A 13,623-nucleotide genomic window follows, 5' to 3' on the forward strand; every position below is an offset into this window, starting at 1 on the left:
TTAGTTTTTGAAATACACTAGCAAATGAATAAAATTCACTGTATATAAAAAAAGTTCACTGTATATGTAAAAAGTAAGGGTCAGAAAATTACAAGTTTGTTGTGTGGAGATTATGTAAACTTTATTCCAGACGATAAACATTAACAAAAAAGCAAAAGAAAAAAAAAAATCAGTAAACTTACTTTCCATTCGCCAGAGCTGATTTTGCATTTGGATACAACTATTTTCCGAATATTACAATACTGACTGTTGGAATGGGTTCACTCTGTTTACAGAGTTTCTTTTAACCGTATGAAAGTTTGTTTATCAGTGTCTTTACAATGTTTTATCACACAGTCAATACAAAACACATTAACAACAATATACTAATTTTTCTATAACAACTTATTTATCAAACTTATTTAAAAAGTACAAGATAAAATTTATGATTAAATTGATATTCAATCAAAAAGCTTTGGGCTTTAGTTTTGGGTTTTTCTCGCATACTTTGCTTTTTAAGGTAAATAAAACAAACTGAACAATATTCTCCAAACGAATTGAGTGAAAACTTTCATTCATTTTCTATTGTTGATCAATTGAAACGATTATCTATTTTGTTGAAAAAAATCAGTTGTTTCCTTTGCGAAATGAGGCAGATATATAAGTTTCTCCTTTCTGCGGATTACAAGCAAAAACATGTTAATCTGCCGTAATATACTTCAGAAAAATGATATTATCGATCAGTACTTTTCAAAATCACCGATCGACGGCATATTTCAAACGATCAATTTCATTTCAAGGTCCTCCACTAAAAGTTTCACTGAAAAGACCTGAGTCCGACATTTCCACACCACCTACATTTCCTCTCTAGTTAAGTCCTACAAATCTCGCGGATTCAAGTTAAAGTAATATACAAGTAATAAATATAATAAAATTAAAGTTTCAAAAGAAGTTTCAACTTTGAAATATTTAAACCGCGGATTATCTTTGTGTTTGCAACTAATTATTACAAAATGATTATTATTACAAACTAATTATTACAAAATGATTATTATTACAAACTAATTATTACATGCGTGTTCATATACAAAAAAGCATGATTTTTTTAAATCTAAATACCCCGTTTGATGTTTATCTTTTTGTATATTTATCTTTTGGGATGAACAAACATGATTATCAAAGTGCTCGTTGGAGGGTCCTCTGTGGTTCTAGACTTAAATCAGGTCATGTGCAGTGAGTTAAGGTTGTCCCCAAATAGCTTCGTTGCACTTTCTGGTCCTTTAATTAAGAATAGGCTTAATTAGCAAGAGTCATTAAAAGCTTTGTTCATAAATAAATATGTTAATGATGACACTAACCACTTAAAGGAAATCATTAGAAAAGAAGTAACAGTTTGAGAATTACCTGATGTCTGTGAAAGAGGGCGTCTTCCTTTGGTTTGAGCCAGTCTGACAGTGCCAATCCTCTTCCTGCCACTGTGAGATAAGCAGCTTTTGCTGCTTTTCTGAGAGTTTAGAGGTCCGATAGATTTGAGTGGATACATTTTAAAGATCATTAAGCGACCGACCTGACAGATTAAGTCATCGCAAGACTGACCCTTTGTTTCCGGCCTGACTTTAGTTAAACTTTAACAATAGCACTCAAAATTTTGGAATAAAGTAAGCTGATTGAAACCATACGCTTCCCCCGGAAAATATTTTTAAACTGTGAAAAGATGAATGCAAGACAAGATAACTCATTCATTTTCCCAATTACTGTACTTCTAAAGAAAAAAACAGTGGAATTAGCTAAAATACGATTGTATAAGATTATGGTTTTAAAAATGAAGTTTACGATATGAGATAATTTTGAATACTGTAAAAAGAAAAAGAAAAAAAAAAAAAAAAGATGGAATGTTATCATTTCGGTTAAAATATGGAATAAACGTTTTGAAACGAAATTTCTCTCTCGGATGATGAATTGAAATCAACCTTGATTTCATTTTTTACAATTTTGCAATTAGGAGGATCTGTACTTTGAACAATCCAAAGGGTTTTCTCAGCACGTGGATTCCTTTACCGCGACGATACTCTTAGCGGTAAAGTAACTTTAAAAGACAGGTCATGTTAAAGGGTTGAGATATTTTCACGATTGGAACCAATTCTTTATATGTAATTCAACACTTGCAAAAAAAAAAAAAAAAAAAAGCGCAGCAAAAAAAGTTACATTTCAATTGCGAGCAAAATATGTGATTGAATTATTATTAAGATAGGATAGATTAGGATGGGATAGGATAGATTAGGATGGGATAGGATAGATTAGGATGGGATAGGATAGATTAGGATGGGATAGGATAGATTAGGATGGGATAGGATAGATTAGGATAAGATAGGATAGGTTAGGATAGGTTAGGATAGGTTAGGATAGGTTAGGATAGGTTAGGATAGGTTAGGATAGGTTAGGATAGGTTAGGATAGGTTAGGATAGGTTAGGATAGGTTAGGATAGGTTAGGATAGGTTAGGATAGGTTAGGATAGGTTAGGATAGGTTAGGATAGGTTAGGATAGGTTAGGATAGGTTAGGATAGGTTAGGATAGGTTAGGATAGGTTAGGATAGGTTAGGATAGGTTAGGATAGGTTAGGATAGGTTAGGATAGGTTAGGATAGGTTAGGATAGGCTAGGATAGGCTAGGATAGGTTAGGATAGGTTAGGATAGGTTAGGATAGGTTAGGATAGGTTAGGATAGGTTAGGATAGGTTAGGATAGATAAGGATAGATTAAAAACTTTGTAATTTCCACTGTTTCTATTCTCACAAATTAAGAATCTTTAGCCAAAACAGTTTTTCAGTATCGAAGTTTGAGTAATTTTCTCCGAAAAATTGCTCAATGCAGAGGTTCAAGCAAAAACCACATTGTAAAGTTTTGTGTTGATGGTAGAGGTAGCTTTATTGATCATCAACCAACAGAGGATGTAAATTCTCCTCCCTTAAAACAGTTGCTAACCCTCAATCCTTTCTTTTAATTTTAATTCCACCAATGGAACTTTTCGTTCTTCTTAGGGTTGTGAACCACATTATGAAGCATCTCCACATCTGCTGGCCTGAGCTTAAGGAATGCCTCATAGACTTTAACATTTGTATGCAGCCATACCATGGTGGTCACTAAGAAAAATGTTTCTTTCAAAGCAATTGGTATTATTGAGTTACTAGAGAAATTCAACTTCGTAGTTGAATCCTGTTTTGGCAAAACTCTTGATGACTAGTTTACATCTCTGGATGTCCCAGTGACACAAAAAGTTAATGCTTTTTTTTTTCATGTTCGTTGCTTTATAAAATGCAAGAAGCAGTTTCTTTAGGTTAAACGGTGAGCTAGCAACTGAAGCCATCTACCTTCCTTCACTCAGCGATGGAAAAGATACAAACCAGCTCCAAAACATCCTCAGAATGGATGATAAGTAATCAATTCAAGACTGTCGAATAAAAAATTGAGAAAAAGAAAATTGAAGACTAATATATTTTCTTGGTTGTTGTGACCAAATTTCAGCTATTGCATTTTTGGAATCCTGGAGGTGTATATTACCATAGCCCAAGAGGATTTTTTTTAGGTTTTGACTTTATCCCAAGTACTAGTCTCTGACGCGTATACATGCGCGTACATACTCTGACGCGTACATACTCATACTATACATGCGTATACATCCCAAGTACCAGTCTGTGTACTAAGCATCTGCGTCTTGTTATTTTTTTATTTGAGACGAGACGAGACAATGATATCCGGGACACAATTTTTAAATTCCGAAATAGAATTTATTGCCCCGGTTTATAACTTTATACCGGGACAGTTTATTCGTCATTTTTTTCTTGGACATTTCTCGTCTCGTTATGCTTGTTCCGGTTCATTTCGAGAAAACGATTCCGAGACGCAGACCCTTCTTAAAGACGCAGACCCTTACTGTACACATGCGCCAGAAATATAATAAAATGCTCCAAAACATCCTCAGTCTGGGATCAAGCTTAAAAGTTGTTTAGTGAACTTCAATTGCAACCATATTTAAGGATTGTCTAAAAGAATTTTCCCCAAATTTCACTAGCCTTATTTTTTTTGTTTATGTACTTCATTATACATTTCTTTATGTGTTGATATTTGTATGATATTTATTGATATTTATTGATACTTATGAAAATCGTAGAGTTAAATGAAGAAAACGAACAGTTGAAGTCGAATAAAAAAATGAGAAAATTAAAATTGAAGACTAAAAAATTTTTCTTGGATGTTGTAACCAAACTTCAGCTATTGTTCTTTTGGAATCATGGAGGTGTATATCAAAGCCCAAGAGGATTTTTTTAGGTTTTGACTTCATCCCAAGCACCAATCTCTGACGCATGTATACAACGTACACATGCGTCGGAAACTTCAAGTGAATCTTCAAGTTTTATGTTTGGTTCAAGACTAATATCAAAAATGTTTTAAACTGGTTAAAATAATGTTTAAAGTTTCAAAAATATATTTCTAAACAATTTTAGTTTTTTTTTAAAGTAAAAAAAAATAAAAAAAAAACCTCTATTGCAATCGAAATGTGTTTTACTTTGGAAGTTTAGAAGCTTAAACAGGGCTTTAATTATAGTCGAACGAAATATCGACATAGGAAAAATTCGATCTCAGTGGAAAATTAATACTAAAGCATTTTTATGATATTTGTGAATTTATTATGTTAGTACGAAATAATCTTGAAAGTTATGTAATAACTAATTAGTAATTGTTAAATTTCATTTATAAGCCAGTAATTTAAGAACTAGTATTGGTTACATTAATTAAAAGTTAAACAAATAGTTAATTGCCTGTTTTATGCAAATATTAACTACCATTTTCAAACAAAACAAAAAAGTAGTTACGAAGTAATAATGGTTTTCTTATTTCAGTATTTAGGTAAGGCGATATGTTATCATAGTTCAGACACAGGAGAGATGTTATTTTGTTGGGGTAAAACTCGTAAAGAAGTTATCATCGGTTATAAATACAATTTTTAACAGAACCAGTTATAAATATAAATTTTGAGCAGAATTTAAAAAAACTTCTATATAATACTACGTTGATAGATTTTTTTGTGATAGTCTAAAGAAATATAACAATCGGTAATTTAGGCGGTCCGAAATCAACATTTTTAAAAACAACGATAGCTGGCACGGTAATATAAATCAACACTATATTCTACACGCTATTACTCGGGACAATATCTGTTTACTGATAACATTTTCGAAGTAGTTATCTTATTGGCAATACTTGAATGATAAGTCATCATTAACATAATTAATCTATTTAGATTCAAATACAATTAATAAAAAATCAACTGAAAATGTCCAAACAGTTCGGAGAGCATACGCCAGCCCTGGAAGTTGTTGAAGGAATTGACTTGAAAGGTTATGAAGTAATTGTCACTGGTGGCAACTCAGGCATTGGTGTTGAAACAGTGAGAGCACTAGCAAAAGCTGGCGCCAGATGCATCCTTTGCACAAGAGACATCGAAAAAGGTCAAAAAGTTGCCGATGAGCTTATTCATTCAACCGGAAACAACCAAATTGAAGTGGAACAACTTGAGCTCGACTCTTTAGACAACGTGGACCGCTTTGTACAGAGATACCTGGCTAAAAACAGGCCGCTACATATCTTAGTTAACAATGCTGGAATCTTGGCTTGCCCTAAATCGTTTACTAAAGACGGATTTGAGACTCAGTTTGGTGTCAATCATTTGGGCCATTTTGCTTTGACTGTAGGTCTTTTGCCTGCTTTGAAGGAGGGAGCGAAACAGTTGAAGAAGAAGTCAAGAGTAATCAATGTATCTTCAAGTTTGCATGCTTTATCGAAAGTCAATTTTAATGACGTCAATTTCACAAAGGGCAGGGAATATGACGGCTTAGTATCTTATGGCCAATCGAAGACATGCAACTGTCTGTTTTCCTTGGGTTTGACAAAGCGATTTTCAAACGATGGTATTGCATCTAATTCAGTCATGCCTGGTGTAATAATGACAAACTTGGGGCGTTATATGAGCCCAGAAACTTGGGTCGAAAAGGGTTGGGTAGATGCAAATGGTAAACCACTAATGGCCATGAAAACAGTGGAGGCTGGCGCTTCTACTTCTGTTTGGGCTGCTACTGCTCCTGAATTGGAAGGGAAATCTGGACTTTACTTAGAGAATTGTACAATAGGCAACGAAGAATCAAGCGTTGAGAAAATACTTCTAGAAGTTTTGGGATATGTGCCATTTATTATGGATGAAGAGGCTGCTGACAAACTGTGGGACATTTCAGAGGAATTCTTGAAAAAAAGATCTCCATAATAAATTTTTCTAATTCATTAATTTGCAATAAAGTTTTTGATATTGTCTAATGAATTAGTTCTTGAAATACATTAGCTAAGGAACAAAGTTCACTGTAGTATATATAAAAAGTAAGGGTCAGAAAATTACTAGTTAGTTGTGTCGAGGTTATGTAAGCTTTATTCCAGACGACAAACATTAACAAAAAAGCAAAATAAAAAAAAATCAGTAGACCTATGTCCCATTTGCTGGGGCTGATTTTGCATTTGGAGACAAAAAAATTCCGATTATTACAATACTGACTTTGTTAAGTACACGCTGTTTATAGAGTTTTTTTAACCGTATGAAAATTTTTTGAAAATAAAACATATTAACAAAAATAATTTTTCAATAACCACTTTCTGGTCCTATAATTAAGAATAGGCTTAATTATCAAGAGCCATTAAAAGCTTTGTTCATAAATAAACGTGTTTATAATAACGCTAGCCATAAAAAAGAAATCATTTGTAAAGAAGTAGGTAGTCTGAAAATTACCTGATGTCAGTGAAATAGGGCGTCTCCCTTTGGTTTGAGTCAATCTGACAGTGCTAATCCTCTTCCTGCCACTGTGAGACAGTCTAAGCACGTTTTGCTGCTATTCTGAGAGGTCCGATAGATTTGAGTGGATACATTTTAAAGGACATTTTACGACCGACCTGACAGATTAAGTCGTCGCAAGACTGACCCCTTGTTTCCGGCCTGACTTTAGTTAAACACCAATAATAGCACTAAAAAATTTGGAATAAAGTAAGCTGATTGAAACCATACGCTTCCTCCGGAAAATATTTTAAAACTTTGTAAAGATGAGTGCAAGAAAAGATAACTCATTCATTTTCCCAATTACTGCTCTTCTAAAGAAAAAAAAAGTGGAATTAGCAACAATAGCACATGCTTGAAAAGTGTTTAACGATTCTATGAGATTATGGTTTTAAAAATGAAATGTATTGAATTTTTCCTTATAGTGATATAAGTAAGAATGATTAATACAATTTACGATATGAGATAATTTTGAATACTGTAAAAAGAAAAAGGAAGAAAAAAGAAAAAAGGAAAGGTGGAGTGTTATCATTTCGGTTGTCATATAATCTTTTTGAAACAAAATTTCTCTCTCGGATGATGAACTGAAATTATCCTTGGTTTCAATTTTTACAATTTTGCAATTAGGAGGATCTGTACTTTGAACAATCCAAAGGTTTTTCTCAGGACTTGGGTTCAAAACATTTTGCGTGTGATATTTATGAACTGAAATATAAAATCTTCTTTTTTAAATATCTGAAAAAGTGCGTTCTAGATATGTCGACAATCAGCATCCACATTTGAGCTTATCTCCATTTTTTTTTTTTTATCTCATGCTTGGAACAGAAATAGCAAAAAATATTGGCCGTTCTAGAAAACATGATGTTATTTCACATATGATAAACGAATAGACCATTTCATAAACTAAAGTCCACGCATGAAATCGAAGTTGTACCGTGAATGTAAACAAAAATCTATTTCATTCAGAAGTTTGAGCAATATCTTTATTTTTATGTTCTTTTAAAAGAAGAATGTCATAACCTTCAAACCCAAATGAAATTTTCTTTTCGGCTTCCTTAGAGGCAAACGGAAAATCTCTACTTTCTTAAGTGTAGCAAAATTTACTTTGTATAAGATCCTACGTAAATAATATTCCATACTAAAGTTATTTTTTTAGTCCAGAAATATTTGTTGTACAAGAAGATGATATAGATAACTCAACTATCAAAATGGTTTCAGAAAAAAAAACAATCGTACATTTATAATCATTTGAAAAGCTGGTTCCTTTACCACAACGATACTCTTAGCGGTAAAGTAACTTTAAAAGATTGGTCATGTTAAAGTGTTGAGATATTTTTACCATGCAACAAATTCTGTTATATGTAATTCAACACTTGCAAAATAAAGGCATAGCAAAAAAAGTTACATTTAAATTGTGAGCAAAATATATGATTGAAAAAATAAAAACTATTACAAGTATTATATAGATTACGATAGGATAGGATAGATTTGGATAGGATAGGATAGATAAGGATAGGATAGATTACGATAGGATAGATTAGGATAGGATAGATTAGGCCTGCACATCAAGAACTTATGTTTGATCAGTACTGCAAAGTAAGAAGAATAAATGTAAAGTAAGAATGCAAAGTAAGAAGAATGGGTTGGAAAAAAACAGATTTTCTGCATTTTTGTGTAAGAAGCTAAAAATAAAAACTCCAAAATAATTTAAAAGTTTAGCATTCAATATTGTCCGTGCATGGACAATATTGAATGGGCACACCATGGTGTTAAAAACAATAAGCTAAACAATATTATTATTATATATTATTGCACATTAATTTTCTTACGATGAATATTATGAATATATAGCACTAAAATATTATGAAGCATGGCCTACTTTATTTATACGGCCGGATATTTTGCATTTTGAAAAAAAAAATAGAAGGCCAGTTTTTTCATAAGGCGCTTTTAAAGGAGCAACTGGAGTTTCAAAGAATATGGTTAACAAATGTTGTATTGTGAATTGTCGTTCAAATTATGATGGTGAAGTATCTACAGTAGTATTTTCGTTTCCAAAAAATGAAGAGTTGAAAAAAAATACTTATTTAACTACTTATTTAACAATTATTTCTAGGGGTGGTCTCACTATTCCTTCACCATCACTTTTGGATTATGTTTGCACATCGTTTGCTATGATTGACTACTCTTGTAACAAAATAAAGAAACTTAATTTACATGCAAGACAAGCTTTAGAATATTTGTTAAATCACTTTTGTGACTCTTTTCAGACTTTTTCTTGTCCTATGCATGAGAAAACTGGGATAAAACTTGCTGGAAGAATTGTTATCAACATTTTCCTTAATAATAAAAGAATTATCTCTACCAGCGAAGTAGCTGTTGATCATGTAAAATCTTTTAAAAAGAGAAAATTTGAAAAAACTCAATAAATTATATATAATACAATACTTTTTATTTTGATGAAAAAAGAAAAAGATTTAAATATTTTATATAAATATTCTTGTTTTTTAAATTGTGTCTGTTTACTTAAATTCTAAGTTTTAAAATAAAGGCTTGTTTTGATATCTTTTTATTTATTTCTTATAGAATATTCGCTTAGTATCTAAATTTATGAATATAAACCACTCTTGTCGACTTTTTAAATTTAGAAAGTAAAATACATTTGCAAATATTCAAAAAGTCTTAAGTTTTCGAAACATTACGATTTTGAAAACTGGCCTTCTATTTTTTTTTTCAAAATGCAAAATATCCGGCCGTATAAATAAAGTAGGCCATGTATGAAGTCATAAGGGTGTAAAGTTTATTCGTGTTAAATTAAGGTTACTAATAGTTCCTTCAGATAAATACTAAAGAAATGTTAATTGATGTCATGGTTTCTTTTTTTATCATAACAGGATTAATAAAAAGGCCTCCGATGGTTATAGTGTTTGCATTCTCTTTACTTTCAGTTATTTGTGTTACTTCATTTTTATCTTTTGGAAAATGAAAGAATTTAGTAATAGAAGGTTTTATTTCTCCACATTCAATATTATAGCTTTCATTGAGACATTTACAGGTGGCTTATTGTTTTCTAAAAAATTTTTTCTATTAAGGTTTTGGCTAAACGACATTCGGTTTGAAACCGAATGTCGTTTAGCCAAAAGTGTCTTTTGAGTTTCGTGGATGTTTATTTAAAAATAGGTCCATGGTATAACAGAAAATATCAAAAGAATGTCGGTTAAGCTACGATTAAGTGGCCTAAAATAATTTTATTTTTTCGCTTTAAAAATATAGTTGAGTATTAAAACGCATTTAAATAGAATAATACGCATGCGTGATTGAATTTAAAAATTAATAACAACATGAAAGTTGATTGCTGAATAAAAATAGTACTATGCGCTTGGTTTAAAATATTACATACTTATTATTATATTACTTATAATATCATCCTATTTACTATTACACTGTATATTTATCATTGTATATAACAACTATTTTTATGTATAATATTATCAGTTATTTTAATTCTTGTCTAAAAATTTGTAGTAAAAAAATTTAAATATTAACTAAAAATTTTAAAATGTTATTACAAACTATATGTTCGTTAAGATAACAAAATAGTAACAATATCATAAAAAAACTTAATAAAAAATTTTAAAAAATACGCATTAGTCAGAAAAAGAAAGAAAAAAAAAACCCCACTTTAAATTTTATCTACTTTGCTTTTAATAAATATTCTAAGATGCTTTTTTTTAAGTCTTCAAGAACAAAAAACACAAAAAATTAAAGATAAAATTATTTTAAGCCGATTAATAGAAGCATTATTTGTAATCTTTGCTATTGACATGCTATTGCTAGCACGAGTAAAAGAAACTAAAAATTCGAGCAGAAAGAAAATAGTCGCAAATTAATACGTAGAGTAATGCAGAACAAATCTTTAAAACGCCTTATTACTTACGGCTTTGTCATAACAAGCGAAGACATCTAAACTATTTCAATACTGTACTTTTAAAGCGAAAAAGTAAAACTACTCTAACATTACCAAAAACTGATAATAATAACTTCTGGAGATCACAAATGAAGCGCAAAATAATTACAAGATGTCGGCTGACAATACAACATAAATGTCCATACTGCACTTCTGACCTGCACTGGAAGAAACTCTGCATATTGAGAGTTAGCTTTTCGTTATATCTATGATAGATGTAATAAATATGGCGTCAATGTAATTAATGATAAAAGTATTTTGGTTCACCCCACTTTGATTAATAAAAACCTTGATATATATCTCAAATCAACATTCCAAAACTCCATCCTCTAAACAGTATAAAAGCTCATCCTGGAAATGGAAAAAACCTGTTTTTCTTTTCACAGTGAAGATGAAAAATGTATTGCAAACTATTATTGGATTGGTAAGAATAACTTATGAAGTTCAGTGAGACCAAATATTGAGGGAAAAAAATATCAAAGTACTAAAACCCTTGTAAAAGGTTGATCAAAGGTGTTTTGGGAAAGATTTAACACCTGATGGCAAAGATTCTATTCATATTTTTCCTATAATGTACTTGGAATGTCTGTTACCTGTAAAGTATATATCCTAGAAATCTTCATTGTTCCTTTTCTAGATCATAGGTCTAGAGATAGCATCTATGGTTTATAACATTAACATTCTAATATCTTTTTACAAATGAAACACTAATACTTTTAATTAAAAGTGTTTTTAAAAAAATGGTGGACAAAGCAAGCTCTTAAAACAGTTCACATGACTTCTCTAACAGGTGGAAAGTTAACAGAGACCAGAGACTTTAAATCTTTTTTTTTCAAACTATTCCTTTGTTACCCATTTTTTAGAAAGGTTCTTAACACAATTTAGTTATCAAAAGACATTTATTGCAAAAAAAAATCTGAAGTTATCAGGAACAAAAAATAGGAATTGACTAAAATTGAAATTGACTAAAATTGAAATAGAGTTGCAATTTTTACAAGGCAGGTAAAAAAATATTTTTTTTGCCCACCTTTTTGGGTTATTTTATTTGCTACATTATGTTTGCTATAAGGATATATGTTTTGTTTTATTATTTTATACAAAATGTTTAACTTATGTTATAAGAGTGGTGATGAAATAATATCTATATTGTACATACTTTGTATATAAAACTTTTATCTCTGCAATGTTTAATTTTCAGTGTTATTTTTTTGTTTAGATAATTATATCACTGTTATTCTCCATTAAAATGATTTTAAAATCTGTTTTAGCTTTTACTTGTAAGCAAATGAAATAATTGATTGTTGTTTATTTAAAATACAAAAGCTTTCTTTAATCATTAGAAATCAATTGATATTAAAGTCATCCTAAATTTTTACTACTTAAAAATAAATTTATTCGACATGTTTTCTATTTTTTTCTTATCTTAAGTTATTTTGAAATTTCACCAAAATGGATTTATTTTATGCTTTTGACTTATTTTTAAAAGGTTGTCATTTCTCTGTAATTGTCCTACATTTTGATTTTAACAAGTCTATTAATTTTTGTTCTTTAGAGTAACGAATCCATTTAATTCTTTCTCTGTTAGTATCTGTAACAAATTGTTTTTGTTTACTTAATGTATTTCATTGTTGTCTTTTGGTTTATTTAGGTTTAAAAAAAAGCACTTACACATGGCAAAATCCTTCAATGAGAGTACAACAGCCTTGGAAGTTGTTGAAGGTATTGATTTAAAAGGCTATGAAGTGATTGTCACAGGTGGAAATTCAGGAATTGGAATTGAGACAGTGAGGGCATTGGCAAAAGCTGGAGCAAGATGTGTTTTATGTTCCAGAGATGTAAATTTAGGCCAGAAAGTTGCTGAAGAAATTATCCAGTCAACTGGAAATGATCAAGTTGAGGTAGAAAATTTGGAACTTGACTCTTTAGATAATGTGAATCAATTTGTAGAGAGATTTCTCGCCAAAAAAAGACCTTTACATATCTTAATTAACAATGCTGGAATAATGGCATGCCCTCACTCATTTACTGTAGATGGATTTGAGACTCAGTTTGGTATAAATCACTTAGGTCACTTTGCTTTGACTGTTGGTTTATTACCAGCATTGAAAGAAGGAGCAAAGACTTTTAACAAAAAGTCTAGAGTAGTTAATGTATCAGCAACTCTACATGCATTATCAAATGTTGATTTTAATGACATCCACTATGTGAAGGGGAGAGAGTATGATCCTTTAAATTCATATGGGCAATCAAAAACATGCAACTGCTTGTTTTCATTAGGATTGACAAAACGCTTTTCAGATGAAGGTATTGTATCAAACTCATTGATGCCTGGTGTGATAATGACCAATTTAGGGCGATATATAAACAAAGAAACTTGGATAAAGAAAGGATGGATGAATTCAGATGGTACAATCAAGGTCAAATTGAAATCTGCGGAGGCTGGTGCTTCTACAACAGTTTGGGCTGCTACTTCAACAGAATTAGAAGGTAAAGGAGGATTGTATTTAGAGAATTGTGCAATTACTAAGGATCCTTCAAGTGCAGAGGAAATTTTTTCAAAAACGCTAGGTTATTTACCTTATATCATGGATGAAGAGGCTGCTGATAAATTATGGGCTGTTTCTGAAGAATACATTAAGAAAAAATCTCCATTATAACAATGGTGAGTTCATTAGAAGCAAAAGATCATTAAGTGACTAGAACATTAAACAATGCAAACTAAATTACTTATTGGTATTTAAAATTTTGATGGGTTGTTTTTTTTTACTGTATAATTTGTTTTTAAGATGCTAATTCACACATACC

At 30.8% G+C, this 13,623-nt stretch overlaps 2 pseudogenes across 1 annotated transcript; both read left to right on the forward strand.

Annotated features, from left to right (window-relative positions):
* The first annotated feature begins 4,860 nt into the window (after positions 1 to 4,860).
* LOC149893333 (uncharacterized) lies at positions 4,861 to 6,383 on the forward strand (annotated as a pseudogene).
* A 4,209-nt stretch (positions 6,384 to 10,592) lies between these two features.
* On the forward strand, positions 10,593 to 13,619 carry LOC145187543 (uncharacterized; annotated as a pseudogene). Its single transcript, XR_016449898.1, has one exon. The product of XR_016449898.1 is annotated as an uncharacterized LOC145187543 (transcript).
* Positions 13,620 to 13,623: the final 4 nt, after the last annotated feature.

Source organism: Hydra viridissima, unplaced genomic scaffold (assembly GCF_058129835.1).
Source record: "Hydra viridissima isolate aposymbiotic clone 2 unplaced genomic scaffold, HvirCarnegie_v1 scaffold_1, whole genome shotgun sequence".
Classification (NCBI taxonomy): domain Eukaryota; kingdom Metazoa; phylum Cnidaria; class Hydrozoa; order Anthoathecata; family Hydridae; genus Hydra; species Hydra viridissima.